The sequence below is a fragment of the Nymphalis io genome, chromosome 9, assembly GCF_905147045.1.
Source record: "Nymphalis io chromosome 9, ilAglIoxx1.1, whole genome shotgun sequence".
Taxonomy (NCBI): Eukaryota; Metazoa; Arthropoda; class Insecta; order Lepidoptera; family Nymphalidae; genus Nymphalis; species Nymphalis io.
This window is the reverse complement of record NC_065896.1, coordinates 11583590-11596665: the sequence shown is the minus strand read 5'-3', so window position 1 is coordinate 11596665 and position 13076 is coordinate 11583590. Positions and strand designations below refer to the sequence as shown.

Below are 13076 nucleotides of genomic sequence, written 5' to 3'. Positions count from 1 at the left end.
AAAATTATGAAATTAATATTACACGTTCTTGTTATCTGACTGCTCCATTTACACCTAAACTGTAAAGTTTCACATAATATGAGTGAAATGAAAAACGAAGTCCTATAAAGACAAGTTTATACCGTATACTAATCTTCAAAATACGATAATCGATGGAGGAATTGTCGCGGGAAAGGCAATCAAACAAGTATAAAGTTTATAAGCAATTGACTTTATAATATTATTAAGGTTTCTAATCTTTGATTAAAGACTAATTATAATTGTGTTTAATCACATCAAAACTTTGAGACGCAAACGCATTAGTTTTATATTAATGAAAACTGTTAAGATTTCTTGACAAACATCTTTAAACGTTCGCTCAAAACCAATAGCAAGCAGCACATCAATATTTCGACAAAGCAGGCAATACCACAAGGCTTAATACAATAAATTACTATTACTTTATGAGAAATAAAGAATGAAACTCAAAAATATAGTTTCATAAACAGGATCCCTAAATTATATGTAATGTGCAAAACACGTTTCACAACATCCATTGTTGTTCGGTGTCGCTAATGTCAATTAAACATTACCCACCAGCCACACATACATTACGGTGAAACACAAGCGAAGAACAAAGCTCGTTACATCACAACGCAAATGATCGCGTATAATTATGAGTCAGTACAATCCTAGAGGTAATAAAATTTGAAATATAGTACATTGGACGTTGTTTATAGAGGACGTCAACGTTTGTAAGCTCAGCCAAAAGACGGCACTCTCATATTTCAATCTATGTCTAAATAGAGAATAGGAGGGAATGGCATCATCGGTTAATATTGGCTGTGTTGTCGAATTGGTGCCTTTCGGTGTTTCAACGTGCCATGGTTATTTGTGAAGTTCAAACTAAACAATAGAAAAATGTAAGAGAACGTCTACCTACACTATTAGCTCGAAATTTAATAAGTAATTCATCATCATCATCATCAGCCGAAAGACGTCCACTGCTGGACAAAGGCCTCCCCCAAGGATTTTATAATAAGTAATTACCATTGATTAAATTTTTTTGCGAATAAATTATCATTATTTTTCTATTTTTTTTATTTATTTAATAATTATTTCGATCATGAATTATATATATATATTTATATGGAACTTAATTTATAACTTTCTGCTGCCCAATCTCCATGAACTTTTAATTGTGAAACATTTGTCTTCAACAGAAAATTGATGAAAAAGTTGTTGAGAAAGTTACACTTTGATGGACACAATTTTTATAATGGTTGAACCATTAATGACATACAATTAAGAAAATATGTACTTAATAGTAATATATTTTAAGCAATACTATTTTAAAAGTTATAGTTGAATAAACTTGATAGCAAATAACAAACACCTGGTGTAAATATGTTTACATTGAAATATATCTTACATTTATCAAGATTATATATCTTTTCTACTTATGCTTTGTGTAGGTAGATAACCAAGGTAGGTATAAAACCTTTAATAATTGCTACATGTTCCAATAATCAAACTTTTATTTTAGTAAATATGTCTTTTATATATTAATTATCTTTTATTTTAGTATGTAGTTACACTGTTACATCTAAGCCCTTGAACGAATTTTGATGAAATTTGCTATGAAACAAGCTTAAGCCTCAAGGACAAAGGCATTTTTTTTATAACTTACAACTGCCATCTAGTTAATAATAAATGTTATAATTATAGTAGGCGGAATTACTTAGTTAAAAATGATTTAAGAAAACTGACAATGGTCTAGTTACTTGATTATGCCATACTTTTGAAAAAAATTGTAATTTTAATCATTTGTATTAAAATTAATTACTCAAAATGTTTTCGAAAATGTTGCATATGCAATAAATGCGTAAGAAACATTCAAGCATAGCTGACATTAAGTTATAATATCGACATTGAGGAAATTATTTAATTATAAACGTAAAATGTTTTACATAACAAGAAAAAGTCAGAGACTCTTAAGCCTGTATTCATTTAGTGTATAATTTTGATGTATCAAAATAATATTTACATTTATTTTAATTACTAACTGTAGCTCTGGAAATAAAACATCGGGATTGAACATTAACTATTAATATTTTTTAAGAACGTGATATTTCATATGCATTCTATGCAATGCTGTAAAGTTACGGATATTCGTAAAAACTTTTTGTTACTTTTAGTTTGATTCTAATTTTGAAATTTAGTATCTGGTATATATAAATAGTTGGAACGCATCGACTTCGGCGGACAGCGCGTTAGGCCTACAACCTATCGAAACAAGAAAAACTCAGGACGCGACGTAAAGGGCTTAAGTTAGTAAAGTACAAATATTTTTGAAATAAATATGTTTCTTAAGCTCTTTTTAGGCTTAACCTTACCTTATAAACAGATTTAAATCCACATCCACGTTAAGAATCCAATTTAAAGGCACACTATTTTTATCACAAGCACTCGTCTATTTCCAGATACTTCGTTATACAATAGATCATTTATTTTTATTATTTTTATATAATGTTAATCAATAAGTTATAACAACCACTAAAGTGAATTTGATTTAATTGCACTTCACATAAGATCCGCACTTTAATATCCCGTAACACTTATTTTTTTATAAATCCCTTTGTTAGTACGTATTGGATCATTATGATCACACAGATATATCTACAATTATAATGTTTATGAAACAAGCTAGATCCAAATTCTAGTAGATTCCATCCGCATCCTCAAAACAGCTGTTCCGGGCAACTGACGTCAAAAATCGATAACAACCGATTCGGATATTAGAAGACCGTTGTCTCCCTTACAGATTCTCACACACCACAAGTTAATCAGTTATTTAAATTAAAATGCTTTATCATGAGTATATGTAGTGTTATAGTAAACACCGTTTTTTTTAATTTAACACACTAAATTATACAGTTAAAAACATATGTCAAACATAATAGTCTACTTTTTTGATCGGACTTTAAAGTATTATAATCACTTATTTTTGTTAGTTTGCAAAGTACATTTTTAACTGAGCACATTATTTTATCACAAGCTGAACGCACGCGGTCGCGCTCGGTCGCGGACTGCGGCGCGAGAGCGTCGGCGAGGGGCGCGCGGGCGGGACGGGGGGCGGGTCGCGGGCGGTCCCGACGAGTGCGGAATGCTATTGTAGGCGAACTTGCCCGCCACTTTTTTTTCTCAATTCTGGTCAAACAAGTTTTGTATACAACCTGCATTGTAAGGATTCCGCCATTCTTTGAACAAGTCGTTCTTTCTAAACTTTGAGGCGTAAGGTTTCGTTAAAACTCATGGTTTTACTATAAAATTTATGTGAAATAAATAAAATAGCCTAATTAAATCGCTTATTCATATCATACTTTATGAAACAATTCTGGTAATTGGAAACCATCGATTCGCTGTAATAGTTTTTTGTCGCTGCTATATCAAATATCAGACGTTTTTAGCGAATAGCAAATACACAATTTTTGAACAAGTCGTTCTTTCTAAACTTTGAGGCGTAAGGTTTCGTTAAAACTCATGGTTTTACTATAAAATTTATGTGAAATAAATAAAATAGCCTAATTAAATCGCTTATTCATATCATACTTTATGAAACAATTCCGGTAATTGGAAACCATCGATTCGCTGTAATAGTTTTTTGTCGCTGCTATATCAAATATCAGACGTTTTTAGCGAATAGCAAATACACAATTTATTGCTAACTATGAAATTTGAATAATACAACAGTTCACATAGGCACTTAATAATATTTCATTAATTTGAACTAACATGAAATTAGTCGAAGATTACTTTCAGGTAATATCTATAACTAAAAAAAAATAAGAATCAGAGCAGTCAGTACGACTCATCAAACACAAATGTATATGTATATTATAGAACACACAACATGTACCTACATAACCTCGTAATAAGTATATAATTTACTGTAATCAAAAACATAGTTCGAAACATCGAAGATGCAAAGCATGCGAAATAAAACTATTTATTACTGCTTTTCTTAGAATGTCTATAATAAGCTCGTGTCAATCTGACTCGTGACGTCATCTAGCCTTGCAAACAAACTCGTCCAACTCGTATTACTAGATTTACATGAAATACAGTTGAAATTTGTACAAACGTACATCCTGTTTTTTTGTGTGATATTTAAAGTTAAAAAACATAACATAAAATTTGTTTTAAAATATATTTAAAAAAAACTTTAAGTTTGTACTGAAATAATTTAAGTACGTTAATGTCGATTATGATATTTTTAAACATTTCTAAAATATATATAACTCACAAATTAGAATAACTCAAGTCATAAACTAGGTATGCCTCATAATAAATACCATTCGACTAAATCTTATCGGTAGGTAGGTAATTATCTACGTTAAACTATGGAGTATTTTTTTTAATTACAAAGAATCTTTATTATTATGTTAAAGTTTAACCTGTGCCCTTTAGAACCTGAATCGGAATTCTAACATTCAAGGTTAGAAGGGAACTTCCAAAAGTATTTAAACAGCGATAACAGAACCAAACGAAGCTTGTGTGGAGTATGAGACAAGGACGCACAATATGTATAACATTAGATTGAAAAGAGCCAGCACGATTTATTTTATTTATTACCATATCAAGTTACGCGGGCTCTGTATCACACCGTGTGAAAGAGATAAACATAATTCATATTTCAAATACCACCAGAACAAGCCACTGTTAATAATAGTTATATTTATTTCTTGTAAATAATTTTATTTATCTTTATTTTAAGTAGATACATGATGGGCTTTTTCTATTTTTTGTCAATGTTTGTAGAATAGCGCACTTTACAAAGTTCATTAATTGTTTTGATGTGCTATTATTTTTTAAGAATCCAAATGTACTAATTTAATTACACAAGTAGGAAAAACCTGCAGATGTCCTATGACTATGCAAATTTTGATCTATTGTTATGAAGAAGAATTGAAACAAAAAAAACCTGAGTCACCTGCGTTTCGCAGACGATTTAATTTTGTTTGCAGACAGTCCGAAGACTCTGGAAACAATGCTGCAACAGCTAACGGATGAAAGCGAAAAGGCAGGTCTGTCAATAAACCTAACAAAAACAAAAATAATGTCAAATTCTTCGCAAACAGAGATCATAAAAATAAATAATGAGCAAATAGAATACGTACTGGAGTAAATATACTTGGGACAGCTAATATCTACCGAACAATGCATGCAGAAAGAAATAGAAAGAAGAATCGCTAATACTTGGAAACGTACGTTATTGGTCACTTAGTGAAATTATGAAGAACAAAGAAATGCCTATGAAAGAAAAAAGGAAAACATATAATATGTGTATTCTACCATGTTTACTATATGGGTGTCAAACCTGGTTATTGACAGAACAATTAGGAAACAGAATAAAAATTTGTCAAAACGGAATAGAGAGAAGTACGACAAAAGTTAAAAGAAAGGACCGAGAAAAACTAATAAACATAAAAAGTAAAACAAAATTTAAAGATGTATATACATCATATAAACAACTAAAGTGGAGATGGGCAGGACATATGATGAGAGAAAAGGAAGAAAAATGGACAAGGTTAGTAACGGAATGGTACCCCCGAGATGGCAAAAGAAACAAAGGTAGACAGACTATGAGATGGGAGGACGACATTAAAAAAGTAGCGGGTCCAACATGGACTCGCAAAGCATAACACAGAATAGAATGGAAATCTTTAGAGGCCTTTGTCGGAAGACAAGCTGTAGGAGATTAACGACCGTGAGCTGATATCTTACTTCAAAAGTTTAGGACACGTCAAAAAAGAAAAAAATATATTATAATTATTTGTATAAATAAGAACAGCAATAAAGGCTTTATTTATTTATTTTATGAAGAATAATACGAAGTGTTCCACCAGACATTTCCATAGTGCAAAAGTCTTACCAAATTAGACTTAAACACCAACATCAGAGAGCTCTAATACTATTCTACATTATTAATCACTACTTCTTATAGTATAATCATATTCATTTAATTCGTATACTGTATCGACACAAAGTCGATACACCAATGTTTATACGTACAAAATACTTTTCAGGAAGCTCTAGAATATTTTCTCAGTATTTCTTTTAAAAGAAAATAACAGCTTATCCTTTAAAGAGATAACGACGATAAACGCTTATTGTTAGAAACAAGTCTGCTCCAATAATATTGGATGTATTTATGTACACAATTTGACTCGAGATCATTTGATTGAATTTAAAATACGAATATAATAGAATATTAACAATCAACAAGTAAATGACGGGTAATTCTATAGTTTTAACTTGGTTCCTTGAAACAAGCGGCTATTTCGTTCCGAAGAATAGCATGTCAACAGGTTGTACGAGGAACTCTTGAGGCGGACGAATGCGAGAAATATGTTTGTACAAATCTACGTGACAACTTGGTTTCTCAAGCCTTTTACCTCGGAATCATTGAGTTTTAGTTTTGACTTTCGAACAATTGAATGTATTCTATCATTGTTTCATTTTATTTAACATATGACTGTTCTGTGAAATTAATATATTTTTTGACGTTACATTGTTTTTTTTTCAAACAGTTTCAAATAATCTGATTGTCATCATAACATGGAGTTGTTGGTGTTGATAAGTCTATCTAACATTTTTAATTTGTATATATACGCATACACATACCTAATATGATAAATAGAAATTAAGCCCCTGAGGCACATAGGCCCTATTCATAATAGTGTTTTTTGCTTGTACGATTTAATAGCTTACTCGGCTCTTAATACTTTTACTGAAGTGCCACTTGATAACAGATAATATAAATCCCTGCAATATTCGAACATTTTGGGATTACTAACCTCTTTATTATATTGAAAAATAAAAATAATGCATATAAAAATGTATTTATACTTTGTTTCGTTATATATTAAAACACAAAAGTGATATTATTATACTCATCAGATCCGTACTCATTTATGTCATATGTCAGAACAGTCATCATTTTATATTTTGAAAATTGAAATATAAATTATTTCAACAAAAAAAAAAATTGAAATCTAGATGATTTTTGTAGTAGTTAATATATTTCAGGAAAAGTTGTTTTCATTTGGACACAAAGCGATAATCGTGTCTACAATAATTAATGATTAAACGAACTTACCTGTAGTTTACTGAAGTTCTATCATTATTATACGAAGTGCTAACCCCGTATTGAACACTGCTACCAATACCCCCGTATTGAACACTACCCAAGCGATTTATATAACTTACAGCAGTGGTGTTGTCAATACGCAGTAATATGTGAGTTAAATATATATATTTTTCAATATTTTTAGAGCAAAATAAGCAGCTAGGAGTTCTAGTTCATTAATATATAATAGTGATTCGCTTTTAAATCAGCGACCACTAGTTTTTTTGCCCATAACAAGCGGCACCCCACCCAGAAGTTGAGGCGTCAGAGAATATCTCCAAGACATAATTATCATTGTACCAAATCATCAATAACATTAAGCCACCAGTTTATATCGGGCAACAATGACGGTGGTATTATCATATATGTATTTATTTTAATCATCGTTGCCTCGTAAATTAAGAAACTTGATGCAGTCCAGTTGCATGGTATATAACCATCCATATTAAATGGTCGGGCAGGCAGAAACTAACGAAACTATGAGCTGGGCGAATTGTCTTATTTTACAACGTTTTAATTTTTTGATATTTTCTAACTAATTTAATTCGAGTTCTGTTGTCTGAGGGTAAGCTTATCTGCCACTTATGGGTGTCTATTATGAATCCTAACATTTGAGTGATGTCAATGTTTTGTATATAGTAAAACAAATGAAAAGTAAAACATCTAGGTATATAGATGATCTAGAACCACATGACCGTAACAACTTATGACGGGTTTCACCAGTTTTGTAAAATGAATGGTGCGGTGCAGACACCGAAAGGCAGAACGTTAAATTCGTACAATTAATCATCTATAAAGAAGCAGACATTTTTTTCGAAAATCTGGATGTATATTAACTAAAAAATATGTATCTTTCAAATCTAATGTTGCTATATAGCACTTATTAGAAATGAGTTTTAGCACAGTACGAATGTCTCCTAATTTAATATATTCCGTATAAATAAATGTATTTATATCTTTTAAATTTAGGATAAAACACATCTTGCTATTCGGTTTTGGTACCAAGAATACACGTGATACATGGCGATCAGGACAGGTTTTACACTTAGAACTTGCTTCGATAGATAATAGATTACGGTAATGTATCTACTAAATGGGTTCTTTCAGAACCAGTGAAAGTGTTTGGCTTTGGTAAACGAGGTTGATGGACTGGTTGATCAATTTTATTTGACAACCGTTTATCCAGAATAAAATAGATTGATCACGTGTTACTAGGGATCATTGCTTACAAAAATAGACCAGTCTGCCAGCGTAACGTACCGGATCTACGACCAGTGGATCTGCTTGGACCGCTGCGTGTAGTTGTGCGACAAGGGCGCGCGAGGCAGCGCATTGTGCGTGGCAGGCGGCTGGTGACACGGCGATGGACCCATCGGTTGCCTGCGAGCTGGGGTCTTATCTTCCAGTATAAATTCTTTCTGGTTTCTACCAGCAAGAATAACCAACCAAAACCTGTGGTTTTGGTTGGTTATTTTGGGTGCATCTGGTTTCAGGTCCGAAATCGATTTCGAAACAGCCTGCTATTTTAAGAGTCTCTGCCGAGTCATTTCCAAATAGGTATTTGTCAATCTTGATTGTTGGCAATTGGTCCTTTATCCAAGCGTTATTTTTATCTTTGGCACAAAGCTGATCAGAAATTATTTTGCCCAAGAATGAAATGGCTACCGCTATTTGTTTCTGTCTTGATTCAATGACCCTATCTCTTTTGACCACTTGTTCCGTTAGAGCCGCCTTAATTTCGGCATTAATCATCAGTAAATATCAATTAATCTAGATGCCACATCCTTGTATCTTGTATCTGGCCCATATTCGATTGCCACGGACGGAACCGCTCCAATATGTTTAGTATTTCAGCGTTAACGACGCCGCTTGGTTCTTCATGCGAGCATGGTGTTTAATTTAAAGTCATAAAAACTTTATATCATACGAATGGGGCTGTCTAGTCCTGTCCTCGTCATATTTAGAATGAAAATTCATCTAAATTTATTTCTTTCATCTGAAGGTTAGTTTAATTTACTACCTTATAAATTATAAAAAGTAGAGGTAGGTATAGAATTGCAGCGAAATGTTCCCACAGAACACTCTGATGCAATTTGAGGTTATGCTTGGAGCGGCTATGATTTAAATGCGACAAGACAGTCGTATAGACTACTCTGATGCATATGGAGTTTACAGCCGGAACAAGCAAATGCGACGAGATAGTCCCTCAGACTACTCTGATGCATATTGACAACTTTGGCACTTACGGTCGTTACAATACAAATGCGGCGAGCTAGTCCCTCAGACTAATCTGATGCATAATTACAAACTTGGCGCTTACGGTCATTACAATACAATTGCAACGAGATAGTCCCTCAGACTATTCTGATACATATTAACAAACTTGACGTTTACAGTCGTTACAATACAATTGCGACAAGATATTATGTCAGATAATTCTGATGCAGTCAAACCGATTACATAATTAAAGTAGTAATATGTTAAAAAACTTACTGTCTAGGTTTGGCGAGGATACTCTTGATGAACAAGAAGATGAACTTGCTGATGTACTCGATGACGAACTTAGTGAAATATTAATGTGTTTTTTACGACGTAAACGTTTCACTTCCTTTTCCAGTTTTCGTAATTTAATTAGCAATAAATTCCAAACTACTATCGCTAACACGTTTCGGCATGATTTTTGCCTAATTTGTGCGAGTTCTGAGCGAATGAGGAGCCGGCTGACACTTAGCGCAGGTAGGCTGACTTGAGTGGGGGGGGGGGGGGGGCGGTGGTATAGGAACATTTTTATTTTAATTTTTTTAAACTATAGTGTGGAAGTGGTGTCACGTATGCGTTACTACATTGTGTTCAATTATACTCACACATTACTAATCTCGAGGACGAAGCACGAGTATAATTGTGGGCGAACCAGAAACGCATTACATTTGAATAATTTACCTGTCTAGGTAAATTTAACTGTTGTTCAGTTTGTCATAATAACCAATAGGTTTACTTAGTATGCATGTCATAGTGAGACATACAAAAAACCCTTAAATCAAAACAAATTTAATATTCGTCGAGCCAAAACCTGTATGTATTCGAACTTGAATATCGCATTTGCAGGCAAGTAGACACAACTAATTTTTAATTATAATAAATGAAAGTCCTGCCTGCAACCCAAATATATAGATTTTTTATTTGTCCTCAAAACAAAATTATAATTAAAGAAAACATGCATATTATTATAATTGCCCACGTGGGTCAGTACACCACCCAAAACTCAATCAGATATTATATCGCCAAACAGCAATATTGTTGCGTTCCGGTTTGAAGGGAGTAACTACAGGCACATGGGACATAACATCTTAGTTTCCAAGGTTGATGGCGCATTTGCGATGAAAGAAATGGTTAATATTAACATCGCCAATTTCTAGGGGTGGTGGAGACCACCTACCATTAGGTGGCTTACTACGTAAAAAAAATATTTGGGAAACACAAAAAAATTTCTAGCAATCATGTTAGATTAGGAGCCGTACGATATGTTTTGAATCAACAGAGAAAAACTAACAAATATTTTTAAAAATCTGCGATTTAAAGCTAGTTGTAAGAATATTAGTACAATAAGCGTTATTAGCTAAAATAAACAAAGTTGAACTTAGAATGGAACTTATAACTGACCTATGTTACTTGCTGGAATTTTGAAGTGATAACCAAGGAGCGGTTCCGACCTACCGCATATTTGTTCCGAGTTACAAATTCGTTTTCACTCCAGTGTTATTTGTTTAAGCCGGCTGTTTTCAATTACAATAGATCTTTTAGAGTTTCAATATATAAAAAAAAATGTCTTTGTGCTTGACGACACAATGGTAGGTCCATTTGGGTACATAATTGAAAATAATGGAGATTTTTATGCACTACCTGCTTCGCAAGCACATTAAATGTTACCGTTCCTCTGTGAGTTATACGTTATGTTATATATTCTAAAATCAATGACAACTCAATAAACAGTTAATCGAAAACAAAAATAATTTATCAAATCAGACCGTTGGATAATATTAGCGCATTCAAACAAACAAAAAAAGTTTTTAAGAAACTGATATTAAAAAAAAAAGTTTACTTTTAAAATTCAATCACTGGTAGCACGTGTTTTATTTCAAACAGTTTTCAAATGTAATGATTACAATCTTAATATCGTTTAAAATCCAATTTAATATTTAAATCTTTAATATAACATTATACACCAATGAAATGTAATAAAATCTGCGGGTCATTACTTTAAAATATTGGTTGAGAGCTTCGGAAGTTATACAAAGGCAATTGACGTTTGGACAAAGGGGAAAGACAAATCGTGAGTGACTTCGGGAATAAATTAATGATAAACTATTCATTTCCAATAGAAGTTACAAAATATATGTATAAATAAATAAATATAAAAAAAATCAATATTTTACATATAATATTTTGTGACGAGCAATGATGTATACATTTTTATTTTGTTCAAGTAGGTAACTGTAATAAATATAAGTTAAAAATCATATTAATTGAAAAACTAAACTGTCATAAATTCCATTCTTAAATATTAGGACCTTTTTTTATTTAAAACAAATTATTAATTCTTATTTAAGTTTTATTGCTTAAGTTTTGTTTACATCAATTACAAAATGCGAAATGTATTGTTATATTGGGTTCTGTTGTTGAGCAGTCCCCCGGTGTAAATCACAAGGGACAATGACTGCATTTGGTTTTTAAAAATGTTAAGCTTGAATAGAATACTTAAACTATTCATAACTTGAAACTATTTTTCATAGAAATTTACAAAGTGCATGTACAATGTGTATTTATTATAAAAGAATAATCATTGTACTTAAAATAGTTAAATAAAATCATTATTGGATTAATTACTTACATATAATAAACACACGGAATAATTTTATTTATTGTCTGTTTATTATTAAAATTCTTAAAATTCTAAGATTATAAATACAATAAAACGAAATATCACTTTTAAATTAATTCGGTGACAGTCATTCGGTTTCTAATAAAGCGCGGGAAAAATATTTTTCTCATAATGACAAAACAATACAAATTACCTACGTTCTATATTTACTAAATCGGATACAATAGCTAAATATGTAATAATTAGATATATTAAGTACTTAAACAAGTATTTCTAACACATGCTTTTCTGGTTTTGGATTACTTTTATGCCTTATAAATCTTATTGAAATATGAGGATAGATACATTTTTATTATTCGTGTTGCGCTGATAAATACTTTAGTAAGATAGTGAATAACTGTGATGATAATAAAATCGGTTGTATAATCAGTGTTTGGGTTTTTTCTTCCCTTTCAAATAAAGTATTTATGAGATGTCGTTCTACAGTATTTTGTGGAATATTGTGCAAAAAATTAAGTAAGTAATATATTTTCTTAATGTTACTTCATATTTCCAATTAAGTACCGCTAGAAATGTATTCGCGTGTTACGAGAAATTACGTATTGCATAAAAATAAAATTTGTATGCATACGATTGTGTGTAATCAAACTATAAGAAAAAATATTTTCTTTGTTCAGGTTAAACAATATTTTATAGATATTATTCAGAATCGATCTATAATTATAAAACTTTTTTTGTTGTGGTCTTTTGTATGTAGTGTTATTTTTTATATTGCAAATCAACAACATTTTTATTATTGTTTCACGTTAGCATTCCATTTCGTTGCACGTTAGTTAGTTAGCAGTTACTGTATATGAAATAAAAAAAAATAGAAAAGAAATTAGTGATTTACGGTAATTAAGCTTTTAGTGCTTCACTATTGCGAGTAAAACCTGTCCGTATCGCGGCGGGAGGGATCGATTCATGTCGCGCGGTTCACGGCGCGGGTCGCGGCACGGAGTGCGGTGGTCGGTAGTGCGACGTTGC

General features: G+C 31.8%; 1 protein-coding gene across 2 annotated transcripts in view; it reads right to left on the bottom strand.

Annotated features, from left to right (window-relative positions):
* Positions 1–3056, bottom strand: part of LOC126770482 (protein winged eye) — a 104026-nt gene extending 100970 nt beyond the window's left edge. For both annotated transcript variants that reach the window (XM_050489873.1, XM_050489874.1), the window contains exon 1: positions 2376–3056. The gene's annotated coding sequence lies outside the window, so the exon portion shown is untranslated. The remainder of the gene's footprint in view (positions 1–2375) is intronic.
* Between the last annotated feature and the right edge of the window lie 10020 nt (positions 3057–13076).